Here is a 25,303-nt window from a genome sequence, read left to right as displayed (position 1 = left end):
TGGAATGGCGGTATTGGTGGAGGGAGGAATGGCGGTATTGGTGGAGGGAGGAATGGCGGTATTGGTAGAGGGAGGAATGGCGGTATTGGTAGAGGGGGGAATGGCGGTATTGGTGGAGGGAGGAATGGCGGTATTGGTAGAGGGGGGAATGGCGGTATTGGTGGAGGGAGGAATGGCGGTATTGGTAGAGGGGGGAATGGCGGTATTGGTAGAGGGGGGAATGGCGGTATTGGTAGAGGGAGGAATGGCGGTATTGGTAGAGGGGGGAATGGCGGTATTGGTAGAGGGGGGAATGGCGGTATTGGTAGAGGGGGGAATGGCGGTATTGGTAGAGGGAGGAATGGCGGTATTGGTGGAGGGGGGAATGGCGGTATTGGTAGAGGGGGGAATGGCGGTATTGGTAGATGGAGGAATGGCGGTATTGGTAGAGGGGGGAATGGCGGTATTGGTAGAGGGAGGAATGGCGGTATTGGTAGAGGGGGGAATGGCGGTATTGGTAGAGGGGGGAATGGCGGTATTGGTAGAGGGAGGAATGGCGGTATTGGTAGAGGGGGGAATGGCGGTATTGGTAGAGGGGGGAATGGCGGTATTGGTAGAGGGGGGAATGGCGGTATTGGTAGAGGGAGGAATGGCGGTATTGGTAGAGGGGGGAATGGCGGTATTGGTAGAGGGGGGAATGGCGGTATTGGTAGAGGGGGGAATGGCGGTATTGGTAGAGGGGGGAATGGCGGTATTGGTGGAGGGAGGAATGGCGGTATTGGTAGAGAGGGGAATGGCGGTATTGGTAGAGGGAGGAATGGCGGTATTGGTAGAGGGGGGAATGGCGGTATTGGTGGAGGGGGGAATGGCGGTATTGGTAGAGGGGGGAATGGCGGTATTGGTGGAGAGGGGAATGGTGGTATTGGTAGAGGGAGGAATGGCGGTATTGGTAGAGGGAGGAATGGCGGTATTGGTAGAGGGGGGAATGGCGGTATTGGTAGAGGGGGAATGGTGGTATTGGTAGAGGGGGGAATGGCGGTATTGGTAGAGGGGGAATGGTGGTATTGGTAGAGGGAGGAATGGCGGTATTGGTAGAGGGAGGAATGGCGGTATTGGTAGAGGGGGGAATGGCGGTATTGGTGGAGGGGGGAATGGCGGTATTGGTAGAGGGGGGAATGGCGGTATTGGTAGAGAGGGGAATGGCGGTATTGGTAGAGGGAGGAATGGCGGTATTGGTAGAGGGGGAATGGTGGTATTGGTAGAGGGAGGAATGGCGGTATTGGTAGAGGGAGGAATGGCGGTATTGGTAGAGGGGGGAATGGCGGTATTGGTGGAGGGGGGAATGGCGGTATTGGTAGAGGGGGGAATGGCGGTATTGGTAGAGGGAGGAATGGCGGTATTGGTAGAGGGGGGAATGGCGGTATTGGTAGAGGGGGGTATGGCGGTATTGGTAGAGGGGGGAATGGCGGTATTGGTGGAGGGAGGAATGGCGGTATTGGTAGAGGGAGGAATGGTGGTATTGGTAGAGGGAGAAATGGTGGTATTGGTAGAGGGAGGAATGGTGGTATTGGTAGAGGGGGGAATGGCGGTATTGGTAGAGGGGGGAATGGTGGTATTGGTAGAGGGAGGAATGGTGGTATTGGTAGAGGGGGGAATGGTGGTATTGGTAGAGGGAGGAATGGTGGTATTGATAGAGGGAGGAATGGTGGTATTGGTAGAGGGAGAAATGGTGGTATTGGTAGAGGGGGGAATGGCGGTATTGGTAGAGGGGGGAATGGCGGTATTGGTGGAGGGAGGAATGGCGGTATTGGTAGAGGGAGGAATGGCGGTATTGGTAGAGGGGGGAATGGCGGTATTGGTAGAGGGGGGAATGGTGGTATTGGTAGAGGGAGAAATGGTGGTATTGATAGAGGGGGGAATGGCGGTATTGGTAGAGGGGGGAATGGCGGTATTGGTAGAGGGAGGAATGGCGGTATTGGTAGAGGGGGGAATGGCGGTATTGGTAGAGGGGGGAATGGCGGTATTGGTAGAGGGAGGAATGGCGGTATTGGTAGAGGGAGGAATGGCGGTATTGGTAGAGGGGGGAATGGCGGTATTGGTAGAGGGGGGAATGGCGGTATTGGTAGAGGGAGAAATGGTGGTATTGGTAGAGGGAGGAATGGTGGTATTGGTAGAGGGAGAAATGGTGGTATTGGTAGAGGGAGAAATGGTGGTATTGGTAGAGGGAGGAATGGTGGTATTGGTAGAGGGAGGAATGGTGGTATTGATAGAGGGGGGAATGGTGGTATTGGTAGAGGGAGGAATGGTGGTATTGGTAGAGGGGGGAATGGCAGTATTGGTAGAGGGAGGAATGGCGGTATTGGTAGAGGGGGGAATGGTGGTATTGATAGAGGGGGGAATGGTGGTATTGGTAGAGGGGGGAATGGTGGTATTGGTAGAGGGAGGAATGGTGGTATTGGTAGAGGGAGGAATGGCGGTATTGGTAGAGGGAGGAATGGCAGTATTGGTAGAGGGAGGAATGGTGGTATTGGTAGAGGGAGGAATGGCGGTATTGGTGGAGGGGGGAATGGTGGTATTGATAGAGGGGGGAATGGTGGTATTGGTAGAGGGAGGAATGGTGGTATTGGTAGAGGGGGGAATGGTGGTATTGGTAGAGGGAGAAATGGTGGTATTGGTAGAGGGAGGAATGGTGGTATTGGTAGAGGGGGGAATGGTGGTATTGGTAGAGGGAGGAATGGCGGTATTGGTAGAGGGGGGAATGGTGGTATTGGTAGAGGGGGGAATGGTGGTATTGGTAGAGGGGGGAATGGTGGTATTGATAGAGGGAGGAATGGTGGTATTGGTAGAGGGAGGAATGGTGGTATTGATCGAGGGAGGAATGGTGGTATTGGTAGAGGGAGAAATGGTGGTCAGGACACCAAAAGAACTCCCTGCCCTTCCTCAAATAATGCCAGGAATCTTTAAACATCTACCTGAACCATGGTTGTTACTAGTTCACCAATATTAAGGAAACTATTTTTTTAAACTGTATTTTATATATACAGTCTTTACAATTCTGCGCAAACAGCTTTCCATCTTGTGTGCGCACAGTCCAGCAAGAATGTCCATCATTGCAATGCACCAGGCTAATTGCGGCATTTAAACCTTTAAGCAGGATTTTTAAATTTGTAGTTTGTTGCTGCCACATCAGTCATCAAGCCAGTCATACGGCCGATGTCACTTGTCAGCAGCTGAATATATTGATCCTGGTCTGTTTATTTCGAAGTTCACAAGATAATTACAGATAATCTATTGGGCACAGCTTGGGTTCATCCATCCAGAAAGACCCTGAAGTGGCCCCACTGTTCTAAACTGTTTCGTAAAAATTAACATTCAAGGCTGAGGCATATATTACATCGTCTACAAAATAAACTACTCAAGTTGATAAAAGACTGTGCCAGTACCCGGTGACATTTACAACTGTTCTTTTCACCAACAGCAGGTGTTCTTCACAAAGCTATCAGCCCTGCTTGGGTTCCAGATCGATATGCACTCGCAGCATTTGGATTCGTAATGTTATACCGTACAACAAAAGAACAAATTAGCATATATATAGTACCTTTCGCACCTCAAGATGGCTCAAAACGCTTCACAACCAGTGAATTGTTTTTGAAATGCAGTCACTATTGTTCCGGGAAAATGCGGCAACCAATTTGCTCACAGCCACGTCCCACATACAGCGAATAAGATAAATAGCCAGTTAATCTGCTTCTGATGATGTTAGTTGAGGGATGAATGTTGAGCAGGGTGCTCTTCTTCGACACAGTGTCATAGAATCTTTAACTTCCAGGTGTCAGCCCTGGTTGAGTGGGTCGCACTCTTGCTTCTGAGTTAGAAGGTTGTGGGTTCAAGTCCCACACCACAGACTTGAGCACAATCTAGGCTGACACTTCAGTGATATACAGAGGGAGTGCTGCACTGTCGGGGGGGTCGCCTTTCAGATGAAACGTTAAACCGAGGCCCCGCCTGCCCTCTCGGGTGGACGTAAAAGATCCCACGGCACTATTTCAAAGAAGAGTAGGAGAGTTCTCCCGGTGTCCTGGTTTATTGGTTTCCTACATTAAAACAGTGACTACACTTCAAAAGTACTTCATTGGCTGTGAAGTGCTTTGGGACGTCCTGAGGTCATGAAAAGTGCTACATAAATGCAAGTTCTTTCTTTTAACTGACTAAGCAGACAGGGTCTCAGTTTAAGCTCATTTGAATGACAGTGCCCTGAAAAAGCAGTACCGGACTGAAGGGTCAAGTCTTAGGAGTGAGGCGTGCACCCACAACCCTCTGACACAGAAGAGAGTGTGCTTCCAGCTGAGCCTAGGCTGACAAAAGGGCAGGAGGCCTGCTCCCAGCCCACTGCAAGGCTGGTCAGAACTGACTGCTACGAGTTGTGCGAGAGCGGCCTGGTGACTATAGTACTTTCTCTACCTGTGAAGGAATATCTGTCTCCCTACAGCAACAAGGAGGATGTCAGGAACACGGCACTGCAGCGGAATTTAGCTGCTGCTCTGAGTTTTAGGTTTAGCACAATGAAACATCCTTAAACGAGAATTTCTGATGTCGATGTTTAGCTGGAGGAGCAGAACAGCAGCTGAGAGGAACGTGCTCCTCTGCCAATGCTGCGATACTTAAGTGGCAACTCCCTGTCCCAACTTCAGGCCGAGCTCTCACTACAAAATGTATGTATGTATGTATAATATTAATACCAATATTAGTAACAATAATATAATGTTAATATAATAATATAATTAGTGCAGTTCCGAGGGAGTGCTGCACTGTCGGAGGTGCTGTCTTTCAGATGTGACGTCTGCCCTCTCGGGTGGATGTAAAACATCCCGCGTCACTTTTTTGAAGAAGAGCAGGGGAGTTCTCCCCGGTGTCCTGGACAATATTTATCCCTCAACCAACATCAATAAAACAGATGATCTGGTCATTTATTTCATTGTTGTTTGTGGAAGCTTGCTGTGCACAAATTGGTTGTCGTAGAAAAAATGGTTTCAAAAAAAAATTGCACTTGAAATGTCAACCTATCTTTTCTCTTTCAGATGCTGGGGGAGGTCATGGGGCGGGATGGGGCGGGGGGTCGTGCTATACATTTCCAACATTTTTCTGCCTTTTTGTGTTTAAACTCAGAATTACGGAGTCATCAATTCAGAAAAAGAGGCAAAGCAGCGAACACAATCCATTTCAACATCTCTTCACCAACACGCATGGGAACAGGTGCCAAAAACAACAAATAATTCAGCCAGCTGTCCAACGTGTTAACCTACTTTAACAGGAGAATTTTTCTTTGCGAAATTTGCCCCTTAAGTAACCTTTACTCATTAGGTAACCTTTGCTCATTTAGTCAAACCTTTGAAGAAAATGCACTTGTGCACGGACTCCTGAAATCTGCAATTCGTATCGAATTTAAATGTCCGCAGTCAAAAGGCTCAATGAAGTGCAGCCTCCCTTGTGCCTTTATACGGAATTGCAAGTGGCACCCACAAGGTGTGTTGTGTTCACTGAGAAAAGTAAGCAAACCTCACCAGCTTAATGCTGATATTGAATTGTTAAAGCAGAGGCAGGTTTCTGGGGACAGCAGAACTATTCTGGGCAAACAGATGCAGTTGAAACCGTTTTTAATATATATATATATATATATATATATAAAATAAAAAACACACATATGTATACATGCGTGTGTGTAGAAAGACCTGCATTAATATAGCACCTTTCACGGCCTCGGGACGTCTCAAAGCGCTTTACAGCAATGAAATACTTTTGAAATGCAGTCACTATTGTTACAGAGGAAACGCAGCAGCCAATTTGTGCACAGCAAGGTCGCACAAACAGCAATGAAATACGTGACCAAGTCGTCTGTTTTATTAATGTTGGTTGAGGCATAAATATCGTCCGGGACACCTGGGAGAACGCCCCTGCTCTTCTTCAAAATAGTGCCGCGGGATCTTTTATGTCCACCCGAGAGGGCAGATGGGGCCTCAGTTCAATGTCTCATCTGAAAGACAGCACCTCCGACAGTGCAGCACTCCCTCAGTATTACACTGGCATATCAGCCTATATTATGTACTCAAGTCTTGAGTGAGACTTGAAACCACAACCTTCTGACTCAGAGACAAGCACTGAGCCATAGCTGACTCTATTATATTTTATATTATCTATTATATATTATATATATTATATTATTTTAATATTGTTATATTATATTATACATACATACACACATAAACATACCTTATTTCAAGAAGCCAAACATTAAAAAAATGCAAGTTGAAACAAGCATACATCAGTTAATGGTCCAGGCAGAAATATTTTTTTTTAAATACACTGCTTTCACATAATTAGTGGTATATATTCTCAATATGAGGTTTTGTGCTAAATCTTTGCACAACCCAGTCATATAATATCTTTCGCCAAGTGCGAAACACTGATAAATATCACCAACATCTACCACTTTACTGCAAACTGTAAGTGTTAAAATACATCACCATAAAAACCACAGACGCTTTGCACCGTATTAACCATGAACTCAAGTGCCTTCTTGAATTATCTAAAACGTAGGAACAAAAATTATCTGAAATTTAGAAACAAAACACATTTTTAAGTATTTCCAACAAGGTCTGAGTCCTTGGGGAAAACCTAGCACACGTCAATCTTTTACAAAAATTCCCATAAGGCAAGCTGTGCAACTCACACAGCAGCCGATAACCTGCCTTGACCCAGAAACACTTGAACATGTTTCTATAGCATTCCTAATATTGTAGATTACAGTACAAACAGCAAACGGTACACATCAACTTGCGTTTATATGGCGTCTCTTGAATAACGATACCTTGGAGTGTGTTAAAAAGAGAAAAAGAGGTAAAATCAGAAAACATTAAAAGGGGAGGTCCTCTCTAAGCCACAATTCTTTTTTTCATGTGGTGTAACATTCCGCTTTTCTCCCTCAACTCTCGGTCTCCCTGGGATACACAACCGGGAGCGGGAGCCAGGTGGCGAGCTCACATGCCTTCGCCGATGCCACTAGAGCCTGCCAGTAAAAGGCAACAGCAGCAGCACTGGGATAATTCTCTCTCCAAAGAGTCAGCCGTGGCTCAGTGGGTAGCACTCTTGAGTCAGAAGGTTGTGGATTTAAGTCCCACTCCAGAGACCTGAGCACATAATCCAGGCTGACGCTCCCAGTGCCGTACTAAGGGAGTGCTGCAGTGTCGGAGGTGCCGACTTTCAGGTGAGGTGTTAAACCGAGGCCACGTCTGACCCCCTCGGGTGGACGTAAAAGAACACACGGCACTATTTTGAAGATGACCAGGAGAGTTCTCCCCCGTGTCCTGGCCAATATTCATCCCTCAACCAACGTCACCAAAAAAAAATTATCTGGTCATTATCACATTGTTGTTTGTGAGATTTTGCTGTGCACAAATTGGCTGCTGCGTTTCCTACATTATAACAGTGACTACGCTTCGAAAGTACTTCATTGGCTGTAAAGCGCTTTGGGATGTCCAGAGGTCGAGAAAGGCGCTATAGAAATGCAATTTCTTTCTTTCACAAAAGGGTGGTGGGAGCAGATTCAATAGTAACTTTCAATAGCGAGTTGGATATATACTTGAAATGGAAAAATTTGCAGGACAATGGGGAAAGAGTGGGGAAGTGGAACTAATTGGATGGCTCTTTCAGAGAGCCAGTACAGGCACGCTGGGCCGAATGGCCTCCTTCTGTGCTATCGATTCTATGATTCTAATTTTCCCCTTTCACTCTGAGGAGCACCTGACCCACTCACAGCAGCACAACCTGGATTGGAAAACAATGTCGAGTGGGGGGAGGGGGAGGAAGAAAGGAGATTAAAAAAAACACACACACCCGCATCCCACCACAGCCACGACGGCAGAACCAGAAACGTTAGGAAGTAAAACAGGTGGAGGAAACAGGCACATTTTGGGAACTCAAAACTGACGTTTGTGTCGACCTCTCGGGCTTCAGTGCACCTCCGAGATACACTCCCGCTTTTGGGTCATTGCGGCCTGCATTTTTGCACGGACCTAAAAGTGGCAGCCTAACCAATTCTCATAAAACGATCCGGAGTATTAAAACGCCCTTGCGTAATCCGTTCAATTTTAGATCACGCTTTAGTATAGGATGCTCCAAAGATTATAATCGAGATCATGCAGGGGAAAAAAAATGAAATTGCAATAGCTATTGCTGGAACTTTCCACACACGCACTACCTTTTACTCAAGGTGCGCACAGTTTCAGTCCACAGCTGGCAAGTTCCTCAAAAGATAAAAGGTGGCTTTACTGCATGACCGTCTCATCGTGAATAAAAATGGTCTGAACTGAAAAAAAACCAACTTGCTACACAAACGATTCCAAAATGGCTGAATATTTACTGGCCGATGGCTAGACTTTGATGCAGTCAGGTTCCCGTACTCACTAGCTGTTGCAAAATATTCTCAATTTGTTTTGATCAGCAGGTCCAAAGTATTATTTTAAACCCTGTGTGTGTCACGGTACTTTATCTACCGCTAGAAAGACAAAAAAAAAATCAATAGTCTGCGAGCTCTCATAACAAAAACACCTTCGCTCAAACACAGATAATATGATTACTTTACTGGAATTCTCCCAGCTTTACCAGTAGATGACAGCATGCAGTATGTTGCCAAACAGGTTTTCTGGATGACGTGGAAAAGGTTGGGAAGGAGGGAGGGGGGGGGCCGGAATTTACATGCTCCCTTGGGTCAAGTAACATGAGTGGAAACCAAGCTGTTTCCTCTGGCTGGAGAGTCGTGAATTAGCGGGCATGGTCTCAGAATAAGGGGTCGGCCATTTAGGATTGAGGTAAGGAGGAATTTCTTCACTCAGAGGGTTGTGAATCTTTGGAATTCTCTATCCCAAAGGGCTGTGGACGCTCAGTCATTGACTATATTCAAGGCTGAGATCGATAAATTTTTGGACTCGAAGGGAATCAAGGGATATGGGTAAGGAGTCTTACAACACCAGGTTATAGTCCAACTGTTGGACTATAACCTGGTGTTGTAAGACTCCTTACATTTGTCCACCCCAGTCCATCACCGGCATTTCCACATCAAGGGATATGGGGACCGGGCAGGAAAGTGGAGATGAGGGGAAAGATTAGCCATGATCTTACTGAATGGCGGAGGAGGCTCGAGGGGCCGCATGGCCTACTCCTGCTCCTGTTTCTTACATTCTTAAACAATAGGCAGCAGACGGAGTAACATTTTGAACCTGCACCATCTAGTCTGACCTGATGCAACCTGCCCATTCAAAACATCACTCAACTGTGAAAAGCAAAAGTGGCAAAGAGTTGTTTGAAATCCTTCTTTCATACTCGTGGTTTGGCAAATTGTTCACCTGTTCAGTCATCATGTGCACCAAGCCCAACACTGGAATGGAAAACATGAGGGAAAGTTTTCAAGCACAGAATATGAAATTTGGATCAGGATTCATTTAACTGTTTAGCCATCTAGATAATTTAACTATTATGTTAATGCATTTCAAGGTTAAACATCTTGTGGGGATGGAAATTAAGTTCATAACTCACCAAAACTAAAAAAAAAGTGAGCAATGCCAGCAGACACCCTTGCATATATTTTAGAACAAACTTACTCACATAACCAAAATAAAATTCAAAAGCTCTCCATATTTTATTATAAGGAAACATTTTTTTTATGTAGCGAGTTGTTATGATCTGGAATGCACTGCCTGAAAGGGCGGTGGAAGCAGATTCAATAGTAACTTTCAAAAGGGAATTGGACAAATACTTGAAGGGAAAAATTTGCAGGGCTACGGGGAAAGAGCTGGGGAATGGGACTAATTGGATAGCTCTTTCAAAGAGCCGGTACAGGCACGATGGGCCGAATGGCCGCCTCCTGCACTGTACCTACTACGATGTATGTGTATATACACACATATATACATACACACAATTATTTTTACATACATGTACATACACATGAATGCTATATAACATGTATAATATATATATACATATGTACACACACTCACTGCACCACAGGAGAGAGTCATAGATTCAGACTGACAATTACAATAAATTTCTGTTTAAGTTCTGATGACTGGTCTCGCCCTGAAGCATGAACCTGCCTTTCCTATTTTGGATATAGCGATTGAACTGGAATGTATTTCTGCTGTATCCTGTCTTTATTTCAAATATCCAGAATTTTGCAGTCTCCCCCCGCCACCCCCCAGTTTCCTTACGTTTGGATAACCTTGTCAAATCTCAATCAGTTTGGTTTAAAATATGCAAGCTATTCTGCCCCACAGCCGCCAAATATTTTTTTTTTAAAAGTGGGCAGGAGCAGGAATGTGGTAGGACAAGGGGACCTGTATACCTTGAGCTGTCGTTTTTACTTTGATTCTAAGTGAAGATTTGCTACAAACCAGCATTAACTCCGCATCGCGAACAAAGTAACTGGGAAAAAATGGATTTTTTAAAAAAAGACTTCTCAGGGCAAATTTTATGACTTTGCACTGGCAGTTTTGAATCGACCAGTCCAGTATTTGACTGGACCATCTGGCATTAGGAGGCAAATTCGTGCCCCCAGTATGGAGTTATGGCCAGCGGGGGTGCATCTCAAGAATTCAGGTGAGGAGGGGGAAGGATTTTTCCGACCATTAGTTTTAAAATCTTGCAGGGCCTGCTGGTTTCCATGGTGAAATTGGCACCATGCACCCCCCCCCGCAGCTGGTGAAGCTCCATGCCAGGAGCACAAATTCGGGGAAAACGGTCACCCTCTAACGTCAGGGTTAAATTGCCGGATAGTCCACTGAAACACTGAGCTGTCCGATCCGAAAAAATGAACAGTCCGAAATCTCCCACTTGAAAATAAACACATATTTGTTTTCCTATTCACTCTCGGGATGTGGGCGCGCTGGCAAGGCCGGCATTTATTGCCCATCCGTAGCAGAGAAGGTGAAGGTGGGCCTTCATCTTGAACCGCTGAAAGCAATTTTGATACAACTGGGCGGTTTTGCCAGGCCACTCCAGAGGGCAGTTTGGAGTCAACCACATTGGTGTGGGACTGGAGTCACACGTGGGCCAGACCGGGTAAGGACGGCAGGTTTCCTTCACTGAAAGAAATTAGAGACAAAGATACATTTGTTTAAGTGGATTTGTAATCCATTTTTTGCTCTTTGTGCTCACAAATCTCATGCTTTACATTTTTCTGATGATGTTCACAAGTCTGGAATAGTCAAATAATGAAACTGGCTGCTGGCGTTCCACAACATAATCCCTCTTGTGCCCGTTCCATTGACTAGATGCTGCTCTGTTGCAGGTTGATTTTCTGCAGAACCACTATATTGCTTTCTCTCTCTCACTTTGCATGAGTGGGCCCACTTCATCCAGCAGTTCCTGCAGGGTCATACAAGGTGCAAAGTTTCCCAGAGGGCAGCAGCGGTCTCCAAAATGTTTCCGCGTGGGGGAGGGGAACCCTTGTAAACATCAACAACACACTCCCTGGAACCCCCAACCCAACTTCTGAAGTGTAAGGAATCTTACAACACCAGGTTATAGTCCAACAGTTTTATTTGAAAATCACAAGCTTTCGGAGATTATCTCCTTCGTCAGGTGAGTGAGTGAATGAGAGGTTCTCAAATTGCATATCTTATATTAGGCTGGGAATCAAAGGTGTCGTTGGTGTTCAGACAGGTTAGCCACGGAAAACAGCATGTCCCAGTATACTGAATACACAAGGGTCAATTTACCCAATGAGAACCTCTCATTCACTCACTCACCTGACGAAGGAGATAATCTCCGAAAGCTTGTGATTTTCAAATAAAACTGTTGGACTATAACCTGGTGTTGTAAGATTCCTTACATTTATCCACCCCAGTCCATCACCGGCATCTCCACATCACAACTTCTGAAAGACAGTTCTGATGAAAGGTCATCGACCTGAAACGTTAACTCTGTTTTTCTCTCTCCTCAGGTGCTGCCTGACCTGCTGAGCGTTTCCAGCATTTTCCGTTCTTATTTCTGAAAGGCCATGACTGCAGAGAACACTTTTTCTTTGTAAATAACAGCAGAAATAATGTGGCAGTAAGTTCAATAAATGCAGAATTTTGTTGACGACAAGGAATCCCTCACAGACCCCTACAGTCCAGGAACTCCATTTTGAATACCTTTGCACCATGCAGCCCAGTACTTGCAGGTCTGTGACAATTTCAGTTACAAGCTCGGGCTTAGCACAAAAGTAAAAGCTTAAAAAAAACTTGCTCTTAAAGTGGAAGAGGAACTGTTACTTTATTTATTTATAGTCTCAGCCAGGAACCAACCCTGTTTGTGAAAGGGATTAAATACACGTGGACATTGAAGCATCGCATGATGTGTGGAGAAGAACTGAAAATGGAAATGAATAGGCAAACAGTGTCTAACAATGTTATAAAGGGAAGACAGCCCGGTATGTAACTTGTTGCAAACTAGCCATTGTGTATCCTGTTGCACACTGCCCCAATATATACGGTCACACATTAACCAATTTATGCCCCGTCGCACACTGCGCAATATACACCCCGTCGTCACTGCCCAATATACGCCCCATCGCACACTGCCCAAAATATACCCCGTCGCTCACTGCCCAAAATATACCCCGTCGCTCACTGCCAAAATATACCCCGTCGCTCACTGCCAAAATATACCCCGTCGCTCACTGCCAAAATATACCCCGTCGCTCACTGCCAAAATATACCCCGTCGCTCACTGCCCGATATATACCCCGTCGCTCACTGCCCGATATATACCCCGTCGCTCACTGCCCGATATATACCCCGTCGCTCACTGCCCGATATATACCCCGTCGCTCACTGCCCGATATATACCCCGTCGCTCACTGCCCGATATATACCCCGTCACTCACTGCCCAATATACCCCCCGTCGCACACTGCCCAATATACACCCTGTCGCTCACTGCCCAATATACCCCCCGTCGCACACTGCCCAATATACCCCCCGTCGCACACTGCCCAATATACCCCCCGTCGCACACTGCCCAATATACCCCCCGTCGCTCACTGCCCGATATATACCCCGTCGCTCACTGCCCGACATACCCCCCGTCGCTCACTGCCCGATATACCCCCCGTCGCACACTGCCCGATATATACCCATTCGCTCACTGCCTAATATATATCCTGTCGCTCACTGCCCAATATACCCCCCGTCGCACACTGCCCAATATACCCCCCGTCGCACACTGCCCAATATACCCCCCGTCGCTCACTGCCCGATATATACCCCGTCGCTCACTGCCCGACATACCCCCCGTCGCTCACTGCCCGATATACCCCCCGTCGCACACTGCCCGATATATACCCATTCGCTCACTGCCCAATATATATCCTGTCGCTCACTGCCCAATATATACCCTGTCGCTCACTGCCCAATATACACCCCGTCGCTCACTGCCCAATATATGCCCCGTCGCACACTGCCCAAAATATACCCCGTCGCTCACTGCCCAAAATATACCCTGTCGCTCACTGCCAAAATATACCCCGTCGCTCACTGCCAAAATATACCCCGTCGCTCACTGCCCGATATATACCCCGTCGCTCACTGCCCGATATATGCCCCGTCGCACACTGCCCAAAATATACCCCGTCGCTCACTGCCCAAAATATACCCTGTCGCTCACTGCCAAAATATACCCCGTCGCTCACTGCCAAAATATACCCCGTCGCTCACTGCCCGATATATACCCCGTCGCTCACTGCCCGATATATACCCCGTCACTCACTGCCCAATATACCCCCCGTCGCACACTGCCCAATATACCCCCCGTCGCACACTGCCCAATATACACCCTGTCGCTCACTGCCCAATATACCCCCAGTCGCACACTGCCCAATATACCCCCCGTCGCACACTGCCCAATATACCCATCGTCGCTCACTGCCCGATATATACCCCGTCGCTCACTGCCCGACATACCCCCCGTCGCTCACTGCCCGATATACCCCCCGTCGCACACTGCCCGATATATACCCACTCGCTCACTGCCCAATATATATCCTGTCGCTCACTGCCCAATATACCCCCCGTCGCACACTGCCCAATATACCCCCCGTCGCACACTGCCCAATATACCCCCCGTCGCACACTGCCCAATATACCCCCCGTCGCTCACTGCCCGATATATACCCCGTCGCTCACTGCCCGACATACCCCCCGTCGCTCACTGCCCGATATATACCCATTCGCTCACTGCCCAATATATATCCTGTCGCTCACTGCCCAATATACACCCCGTCGCTCACTGCCCAATATATACCCTGTCGCTCACTGCCCAATATATACCCCGTCGCACACTGCCTAAAATACACCCCGTCGCACACTGCCCAAAATATACCGCGTCGCTCACTGCCCAATATATAACGCGTCGCTCACTGCCCAATATATACCCCGTCGCTCACTGCCCGATATACACCCATTCGCTCACTGCCCAATATATACCCCGTCGCTCACTGCCCAAAATATACCCCGTCGCTCACTGCCCGATATACACCCATTCGCTCACTGCCCAATATATACCCCGTCGCTCACTGCCCAATATATACCCCGTCGCTCACTGCCCAATATACCCCGTCGCTCACTGCCCAATATATACCCCGTCGCTCACTGCCCAATATATACCCCGTCGCTCACTGCCCGATATACACCCATTCGCTCACTGCCCAGTATATACCCCGTCGCTCACTGCCCAGGATATACCCCGTCGCTCACTGCTCAATATATACCCCGTCGCTCACTGCTCAATATATACCCCGTCGCTCACTGCCCCATATATACCCCGTCGCTCACTGCCCGATATATACCCCGTCGCTCACTGCCCAATATATACCCCGTCGCTCACTGCCCAATATATAACGCGTCGCTCACTGCCCAATATATACCCCGTCGCTCACTGCCCGATATACACCCATTCGCTCACTGCCCAATATATACCCCGTCGCTCACTGCCCAAAATATACCCCGTCGCTCACTGCCCGATATACACCCATTCGCTCACTGCCCAATATATACCCCGTCGCTCACTGCCCAATATATACCCCGTCGCTCACTGCCCAATATACCCCGTCGCTCACTGCCCAATATATACCCCGTCGCTCACTGCCCAATATATACCCCGTCGCTCACTGCCCGATATACACCCATTCGCTCACTGCCCAGTATATACCCCGTCGCTCACTGCCCAGGATATACCCCGTCGCTCACTGCTCAATATATACCCCGTCGCTCACTGCTCAATATATACCCCGTCGCTCACTGCCCCATATATACCCCGTCGCTCACTGCCCGATATATACCCCGTCGCTCACTGCCCAATATATACCCCGTCGCTCACTGCCCAATATATACCCCGTCGCTCACTGCCCAATATATACCCCGTCGCTCACTGCCCAATATATACCCCGTCGCTCACTGCCCGATATATACCCCGTCGCTCACTGCTCGATATATACCCCGTCGCTCACTGCCCAATATATACCCCGTCGCTCACTGCCCAATATACCCCCCGTCGCTCACTGCTCAATATACACCCCGTCGCTCACTGCCCAATATACACCCCGTCGCTCACTGCCCAATATACCCCCCGTCGCTCACTGCTCAATATATACCCCGTCGCTCACTGCCCAATATATACCCCGTCGCTCACTGCCCAATATATACCCCGTCGCTCACTGCCCAATATATACCCCGTCGCTCACTGCCCAGTATATACCCCGTCGCACACTGCCCAGTATACACCCCGTCGCACACTGCCCAATATATATCCCGTCGCTCACTGCTCAATATACCCCCCGTCGCTCACTGCCCAATATATACCCCGTCGCACACTGCCCAATATATACCCCGTCGCTCACTGCTCAATATACCCCCCGTCGCTCACTGCCCAATATATACCCCGTTGCTCACTGCTCCATATACACCCCGTCGCTCACTGCCCGATATATACCCCGTCGCACACAGCCCAAAATATACCCCGTCGGTCACTGCCCGATATATGCCCCGTCGCTCACTGCCCGATATATACCCCGTCGATCACTGCCCAAAATATACCCCGTCGCTCACTGCCCGATATTTACCCTGTCGCTCACTGCCCGATATATACCCCGTCGCTCACTGCCCGATATATACCCCGTCGCTCACTGCCCGATATATACCCCGTCGCTCACTGCCCGATATATACCCCGTCGCTCACTGCCCGATATACACCCCGTCGCTCACTGCCCGATATACCCCCCGTCGCTCACTGCCCGATATACCCCCCGTCGCTCACTGCCCGATATACCCCCCGTCGCTCACTGCCCGATATACCCCCCGTCGCACACTGCCCGATATATACCCATTCGCTCACTGCCCGATATATATCCTGTCGCTCACTACCCAATATATACCCCGTCGCTCACTGCCCAATATATACCCCGTCGCTCACTGCCCAATATACACCCCGTCGCACACTGCCCAAAATATACCCATTCGCTCACTGCCCAATATACCCCCCGTCGCTCACTGCCCAATATACACCCCGTCGCACACTGCCCAAAATATACCCATTCGCTCACTGCCCAATATACCCCGTCGCTCACTGCCCAATATACACCCCGTCGCTCACTGCCCAAAATATACCCATTCGCTCACTGCCCAATATACCCCGTCGCTCACTGCCCAATATACACCCCGTCGCTCACTGCCCAAAATATACCCATTCGCTCACTGCCCAATATACACCCTGTCGCTCACTGCCCAAAATATACCCATTCGCTCACTGCCCAATATACCCCCCGTCGCTCACTGCCCAATATATACCCCGTCGCTCACTGCCCGACATACCCCCCGTCGCACACTGCCCAATATATACCCTGTCGCACACTGCCCAATATATACCCCGTCGCACACTGCCCAGTATACACCCCGTCGCTCACTGCCCAAAATATACCCCGTCGCTCACTGCCCAATATATACCCCGTCGCACACTGCCCAAAATATACCCCGTCGCACACTGCCCAATATATACCCCGTCGCTCACTGCCCGACATACACCCCGTCACTCACTGCCCGATATATATCCCGTCGCACACTGCCCAATATATACCCCGTCGCTCACTGCCCAAAATACACCCCGTCGCTCACTGCCCAGTATACACCCCGTCGCTCACTGCTCAATATACCCCCCGTCGCTCACTGCCCAATATACACCCCGTCGCTCACTGCCCAATATACACCCCGTCGCTCACTGCTCAATATACCCCCCGTCGCTCACTGCCCAATATACACCCCGTCGCACACTGCCCAATATATACCCCGTCGCTCACTGCTCAATATACCCCCCGTCGCTCACTGCCCAATATACACCCCGTCGCTCACTGCTCAATATACCCCCCGTCGCTCACTGCCCAATATACACCCCGTCGCTCACTGCCCAATATACACCCCGTCGCTCACTGCCCAATATACACCCCGTCGCTCACTGCCCGACATACACCCCGTCGCTCACTGCCCGACATACACCCCGTCGCTCACTGCCCAATATACACCCCGTCGCTCACTGCCCGACATACACCCCGTCGCTCACTGCCCAAAATACACCCCGTCGCTCACTGCCCAAAATATACCCCCCGTCGCACACTGCCCAATATATATCCCGTCGCTCACTGCCCAATATATACCCCGTCGCTCACTGCCCAAAATATACCCCGTCGCTCACTGCCCAAAATATACCCCGTCGCACACTGCCCAGTATACACCCCGTCGCACACTGCCCAATATATACCCCGTCGCACACTGCCCAATATATACCCCGTCGCACACTGCCCAATAGATACCCCGTCGCTCACTGCTCAATATACCCCCCGTCGCTCACTGCCCAATATACACCCCGTCGCTCACTGCTCAATATATACCCTGTCGCACACTGCCCAAAATATACCCTGTCGCTCACTGCCCAATATACCCCCCGTCGCACACTGCCCAAGATATACCCCGTCGCACACTACCCAATATACCCCCCGTCGCACACTGCCCAAAATACACCCCGTCGCTCACTGCCCAAAATATACCCATTCGCTCACTGCCCAATATACACCCCGTCGCTCACTGCCCAATATACACCCCGTCGCTCACTGCCCAAAATACACCCCGTCGCTCACTGCCCAAAATATACCCCGTCGCTCACTGCCCAATATATACCCCGTCGCACACTGCCCAATATATACCCCGTCGCACACTGCCCCATATACACCCTGTCGCTCACTGCCCGATATATACCCCCCGTCGCACACTGCCCGATATACCCCCCGTCGCACACTGCCCGATATACCCCCCGTCGCACACTGCCCGATATACCCCCCGTCGCACACTGCCCGATATACCCCCCGTCGCTCACTGCCCGATATACCCCCCGTCGCACACTGCCCGATATTTACCCTGTCGCTCACTGCCCGATATATACCCCGTCGCTCACTGCCCGATATACCCCCCGTCGCTCACTGCCCGATATACCCCCCGTCCCTCACTGCCCGATATACCCCCCGTCGCTCACTGCCCGATATATACCCATTCGCTCACTGCCCAATATATATCCTGTCGCTCACTGCCCAATATACCCCCCGTCGCACACTGCCCAACATATACCCCGTCGCTCACTGCCCAATATATACCCCGTCGCTCACTGCCCAATATATACCCCGTCGCTCACTGCCCAATATATACCCCGTCGCTCACTGCCCAATATACACCCCGTCGCTCACTGCCCAATATACACCCCGTCGCTCACTGCCCAATATATACCCCTTCGCACACTGCCCAATATACACCTCGTCGCACACTGCCCAAAATATACCCATTCGCTCACTGCCCAATATACACCCCGTCGCTCACTGCCCAATATATACCCTGTCGCTCACTGCCCAATATATACCCCGTCGCTCACTGCCCAAAATATACCCCGTCGCTCACTGCCCAAAATATACCCCGTCGCTCACTGCCCAAAATATACCCCGTCGCTCACTGCCCAAAATATACCCCGTCGCTCACTGCCCAAAATATACCCCGTCGCTCACTGCCCAATATATACCCATTCGCTCACTGCCCGATATACACCCCGTCGCTCACTGCCCAATATACACCCCGTCTCTCACTGCCCAAAATACCCCCCGTCGCTCACTGCCCGATATATATCCCGTCGCACACTGCCCAAAATACACCCCGTCGCTCACTGCCCAATATATACCCTGTCGCTCACTGCCCAAAATATACCCCGTCGCTCACTGCCCAATATATACCCTGTCGCTCACTGCCCAAAATATACCCCGTCGCTCACTGCCCAGTATATACCCCGTCGCACACTGCCCAGTATACACCCCGTCGCACACTGCCCAGTATACACCCCGTCGCACACTGCCCAATATATACCCCGTCGCACACTGCCCAATATATACCCCGTCGCTCACTGCTCAATATACCCCCCGTCGCTCACTGCCCAATATATACCCCATCGCTCACTGCTCAATATATACCCCGTCGCACACTACCCAATATACACCCCGTCGCTCACTGCCCAATATATACCCCGTCGCTCACTGCTCAATATATACCCTGTCGCACACTGCCCAAAATATACCCCGTCGCTCACTGCCCATATATACCCCGTCGCTCACTGCTCAATATACCCCCCGTCGCTCACTGCCCGATATATACCCCGTCGCACACTGCCCAATATATACCCCGTCGCACACTGCCCAATATATACCCATTCGCACACTGCCCGATATATACCCCGTCGCACACTGCCCGATATATACCCCGTCGCACACTGCCCAATATATACCCATTCGCTCACTGCCCAAAATATACCCCGTCGCACACTGCCCGATATATAGCCCGTCGCTCACTGCCCGATATATACCCATTCGCTCACTGCCCAAAATATACCCCGTCGCTCACTGCCCAATATATACCCCGTCGCTCACTGCCCAATATATACCCTGTCGCACACTGCCCGATATATACCCTGTCGCACACTGCCCGATATACACCCATTCGCTCACTGCCCGATATACACCCCGTCGCTCACTGCCCGATATATACCCCGTCGCTCACTGCCCAATATATACCCCGTCGCTCACTGCCCAATATACACCCCGTCGCACACTGCCCAATATATACCCCGTCGCTCACTGCCCGATATACACCCTGTCGCTCACTGCCCGATATACCCCCCGTCGCTCACTGCCCGATATATACCCCGTCGCTCACTGCCCAATATATGCCCCGTCGCTCACTGCCCAATATATACCCATTCGCTCACTGCCCAAAATATACCCCGTCGCTCACTGCCCGATATATACCCATTCGCTCACTGCCCGATATATACCCTGTCGCACACTGCCCGATATACACCCATTCGCTCACTGCCCAATATACACCCCGTCGCTCACTGCCCGATATATACCCCGTCGCTCACTGCCCAATATATACCCCGTCGCACACTGCCCAATATATACCCTGTCGCTCACTGCCCAATATATACCCTGTCGCTCACTGCCCAATATACACCCCGTCGCACACTGCCCAATATATACCCCGTCGCTCACTGCCCGATATACACCCTGTCGCTCACTGCCCAATATACCCCCGTCGCTCACTGCCCGATATATACCCCGTCGCTCACTGCCCAATATACCCCCCGTCGCTCACTGCCCAATATACACCCCGTCGCTCACTGCCCGATATATACCCCGTCGCTCACTGCCCAATATACCCCCCGTCGCTCACTGCCCAATATACACCCCGTCGCTCACTGCCCGATATATACCCCGTCGCTCACTGCCCGATATATACCCTGTTGCAGAATCATACTAAATGCAATTCCAGCAGGCATAACCTGTTTCCATATTTGTTTAGTGCTCCAATTGTGCTGGCAGTTCCCGACGCACAGGTCAACATCAAAGTAAATCAACCGGATTCGCTAATGTCGGCAAGCTGGAAAGAACCAATATATTAAAAAAAATTGCCTTGGGAACATGGGAATTTCTTTCAACTCACATCTATAGCATCAAAGTAGCCAAATGAATCTGGACTGAATGCAAGCGGATTTTAAGGTGTGTTAATGATTTTGAACACAGATCAGACACGTATTTTCATGAATGCCAATAAAGGTTAAGCCAAGTGTGGCCAATGTGCAGGCAATGGGCCGCATGCAACCCTGAACCTTGGCAGTTCTGATCACGAAGCTCAGCCAACTCACTCCTATTTGCACTTCTTCCTTATTTGTTGGTCTGTTTTGTTTAAATTTTGAGGCCTAAAGGTTCTTAGTGCAGCCTTAGTGCTGTTAGCCCATAAGTGCATAATTCCAATGCTAAGATCCATTAACATTAGCAATTTAAGATATATGCAATTAATGGCAAAAGAACAGAGGGGAGACGTGAAGAATGTTTTTTTCTATGTAGCAAAGTTGTTACGATCTGTAATAGTCTGCCCGTAACTTTCAAAATGGAAATTGGATATATACTTGAAAAAGAAAAGTTTGCAGGGCTATGGGAAAAGAGCAGGGGGAGGCGGACTAATTGGATAGCTCTTTCAAAGAGCAGACACAGGCAAGATGGGCTGAATAGCCTCCTTCTATGCTGTAAGATTCCATGATTTATTGATTTAACTTTACTATGCAGCCCTGGGACTCCATGGTAGGCTCTTGTGCAGCCCATGAAAACAAAAAGGAATAGTCACTTCTGGGTTAAACTCTTGTTAATGTAGTCTGTGCCGCACCATCATGCTTCTAAAATGAGCCCCAAAGTCTTTTGCAACGTACCAATTTAAGATGCAAGTTTTCCCACTTGCCGTAAATTGAATGCTGAAAATAAATGTTAGTACGGACCCCACCCAGTTAGCGGGATGTGTCCTGCCATCAAATTACATGCTGTTAGTCTTTGGAGGTAGTCGTCAATTGGAGACTTTCAACAATGAAATAATTAAACTTCACAGTTAGTTATTTAAGCAATAATGCATTATAAGCATTAGCTCTAGTTTTGATATTTTTTTCTTGATCTTCAGGGACTTTTCTGATGCATTGGTTAATGTGTTCATGTCAAATTCCTGTATGCATTATTTTAATGAGTCATTAAATAAACAGATCAACGCACTACATTTGAAGTATTTATTCAGTTCTGGTCATCTAAACACAGGAAGGACGTGATTGTGCTCCCGAAGGTACAAAGGCGATCACTGAAGAAGATTCCTGCTATCACTAACTTAGGGTTATGAAGAAAGGATAAGGGAATTAGAACAAAAAGCAAAATACTACAGACACTGGAAATCTGTAACAGAAACAGACAAAGTAAAAACCCCTTTATCGAAAGCTAAGACCCTCTAGAGAAAGCTAAGGCCCCGTGCAGAAAGCTAAGACCCTGTGCGGAAAGCTAAGATCCTGTGCAGAAAGCTAAGACCCTGTAGAGAAAGCTAAGACCCTGTAGAGAAAGCTAAGATCCTGTGCAGAAAGCTAAGACCCTGTGCAGAAAGCTAAGACCCTGTGCAGAAAGTTGAAATGTAATAGTAATTACATTGTCAGAAATTGTCAATTTGTAAATAAACTATTTAATAAAAAAACACATGGCTTTTGTGGCTGTTGGTTTCTTCTGGGGGTAAAAAGAAAAAAAAACACAAACAGAAAAAGCTGGAAACTGCGGTGGAAGGGTTCAATACTCAAAATGTCGACTCGTGTTCTCTCTCGACAGATACTGCCTGACCTGCTGCATGTTTCCAGTGTTTTCTGTTTTTGTTCGGGAGTTACACTTGTTTTCAAAACACTTAGAAGTAACCAAATTGAAGCTTTCAAGAATGGCAAAGTTGATCCAGGCAAATGGTTCAGTGTATCAAGGTGTAAAATACTAGGAGACGCATGTTAAAAGTAAGGAAGATAGGAACAACAAAAGGATATCAGGTAAAACTTTCTTTTTAAATAAAACACAAGTGTTTAAAGTTATAGAATACATTAACCAGGGAAACCCATTGAACCAGACAATAAACAATTTGGATGCATTTCTGGAAAGAGAAGGGATTGATATAGAGAGCAGGGCTGGCCAACTAATACCTTTTAAACTACCTTAGGTTCTTCAGTAGCTAATTTCCAGCTCTTAAACACCATTCTAAAAGTGAACAGTGAGAAAGGAACAAATTCAAGTGTAGCTAATTATCACCTAGGAGGAGCAAACATACCTGGCTGTCTTTGTAACATCTGATAGATTCATTCCCATCCCACCGGTGTGACATTCCATCACTGCACAGACATTACATATAATCACATAGAATGTACAGCACAGAAATATGTCATTTGGCCCAACAGATCCATGACTGTGTTTATGCTCCACATGAGCCTCCTCCCTACCTAACTTTATCTCTCCCTATCTTTCTATGCATCTACACTATTCATCTCAACCACTCCATGTGTTAGCGAGTTCCGCATTCTCACCACTTTCTGAGTAACGCAGTTTCTCCTGAATTCCTGATTTATGGCTCCTAGTTTTGGACTTCCCCACAAGTGGAAACACCTTCTCTACCTAAACGTCTACCCTATCGAACCCCTTGAGAATTTTAAAGACCTCTATCAGGTCACCCCTCAGTCTTCTCTTTTATAGAGAAAAGAGCCCCAGTCTGTTCAGTCTTTCCTGATGAAAAGGTGAACCAACCATAGCTAACTAAGGAAGTAAAGGATGGTATCAGGTTAAAAGAAAAAGCATACAACATGGCAAAGATTACTGGTAAGCCCGAAGATTGGGAAAACTTTAAAAACCAGCAAAGGATGACTATAAGAATAATAAAGAGGGAGAAAATAAATTCTGAGATTAAACTAGCAAGAAATATAAAAACAGACAGTAAAAGCTTCTACAAGTATATAAAAAAGAAGAGGGTAGCTAAAGTAAACATTGGTCCCTTCGAGGAGGAGACTGGGGAAATAATAATGGAAAACAAGGAAATGGCAGAGGAATTGAACAGATATTTTGTATCTGTCTTCGCAGTAGAAGACACTAATAATATACCAATAATAGTAGAAAATCAAGGGGCAAAGGGGAGGGAGGAATTAAAAACAATCACTATCACTAGAGAAGAAGTACTAGGTAAACTAATGGGAATAAAAGCCGACAAGTCCCCTGGAACTGATGGCTTGCATCTTAAAGGAAGTGGCTACAGAGATAGTGGATGCATTGGTTGTAATCTTCCAGAATTCACTAGATTCTGGAAAGGTCCCAGCGGATTGGAAAACCGCAAACGTAACACCCCTATTCAAGAAGGGAGTGAGACAGAAAGCAGGTAACTATAGACCAGTTAGCCTAACCTCTGTCATGGGAAAATGCTAGAATCCATTATTAAGGAAGTAGTGGCAGGACATTTGGAGACTCATAATACAATCAAGGAGAGTCAACATGGTTTTATGAAAGGGAAAGAGTGTCTGAGAAATTTCTTAGAGTTCTTTGAGGAAGTAACGGGCAGGGCGGATAAAGGGGAACCAATGGATGCAGTATATTTGGATTTCCAAAAGGCATTCGATAAGGTGCCACATAAAAGATTACTGCATAAGAGCTCATGGTGTTGGGGGTAATATACTGGCATGGATAGAGGATTGGCTAACTAACAGAAAACAAAGAGTCAGGATAAAAGGATCATTTTCAAAATGGCAATCTGTAACTAGTTGTATGCCGCAGGGATCAGTGCTGGGGCCTCAACTATTTACAATATATATCAATGACTTGGATGAAGGAACAGAGTGTATTGTGGCCAAATTTGCTGATGATACAAAGATAGGTGGAAAAGCAAGTTGCGATGAGGACACAAAGTGTCTGCAAAGGGATATTGATAGGTTAAGAGAATGGGCAAAAATTTGGCAGATGGAATATAATGTGGGAAAATGTGACGTCATCCACTTTGGGAGGAAAAATAAAAAAGCAAAATATTATTTGAATGGAGAAATACTACAAAATGCTGCGGTTCAGAGGGATCTGGGTGTCCTCATATATGAAACACAAAAAGTCAACATACAGGTGCAGCAGGTAATCCGGAAAGCAAACGGAATATTGGCCTTTATTTCTAGGGGGATGGAGTATAAAAGCAGGGAAGTCATGCTACAACTGTACAGGGTGCTGGTGAGACCACACCTGGAGTACTGCGTACAGTTCTGGTGCCCTAATTTAAGGAAGGACGTACTTGCATTGGAGGCAGTTCAGAGAAGGTTCACTAGGTTGATTCTGGGTATGGAAGGGTTGTCTT

At 48.0% G+C, this 25,303-nt stretch overlaps 1 protein-coding gene and 1 long non-coding RNA gene across 6 annotated transcripts in view; one reads left to right on the top strand and one right to left on the bottom strand.

The window, feature by feature from the left end:
* LOC137345065 (5'-AMP-activated protein kinase subunit gamma-2-like) overlaps window positions 1-25,303 on the bottom strand; it is a 514,189-nt gene that overhangs the window by 391,764 nt on the left and 97,122 nt on the right. The gene's annotated exons all lie outside the window — the stretch shown is intronic.
* Window positions 8,758-22,567, top strand: LOC137345108 (uncharacterized). Its single transcript, XR_010968549.1, has 4 exons — window positions 8,758-8,843; window positions 11,975-12,445; window positions 20,951-21,147; window positions 22,228-22,567. It is a non-coding gene; the product is annotated as an uncharacterized lncRNA (long non-coding RNA).

The sequence above is a fragment of the Heptranchias perlo genome, chromosome 2, assembly GCF_035084215.1.
Source record: "Heptranchias perlo isolate sHepPer1 chromosome 2, sHepPer1.hap1, whole genome shotgun sequence".
In the NCBI taxonomy this organism is placed as follows: Eukaryota; Metazoa; Chordata; class Chondrichthyes; order Hexanchiformes; family Hexanchidae; genus Heptranchias; species Heptranchias perlo.
This window is presented reverse-complemented; position numbering and strand designations above follow the sequence as displayed.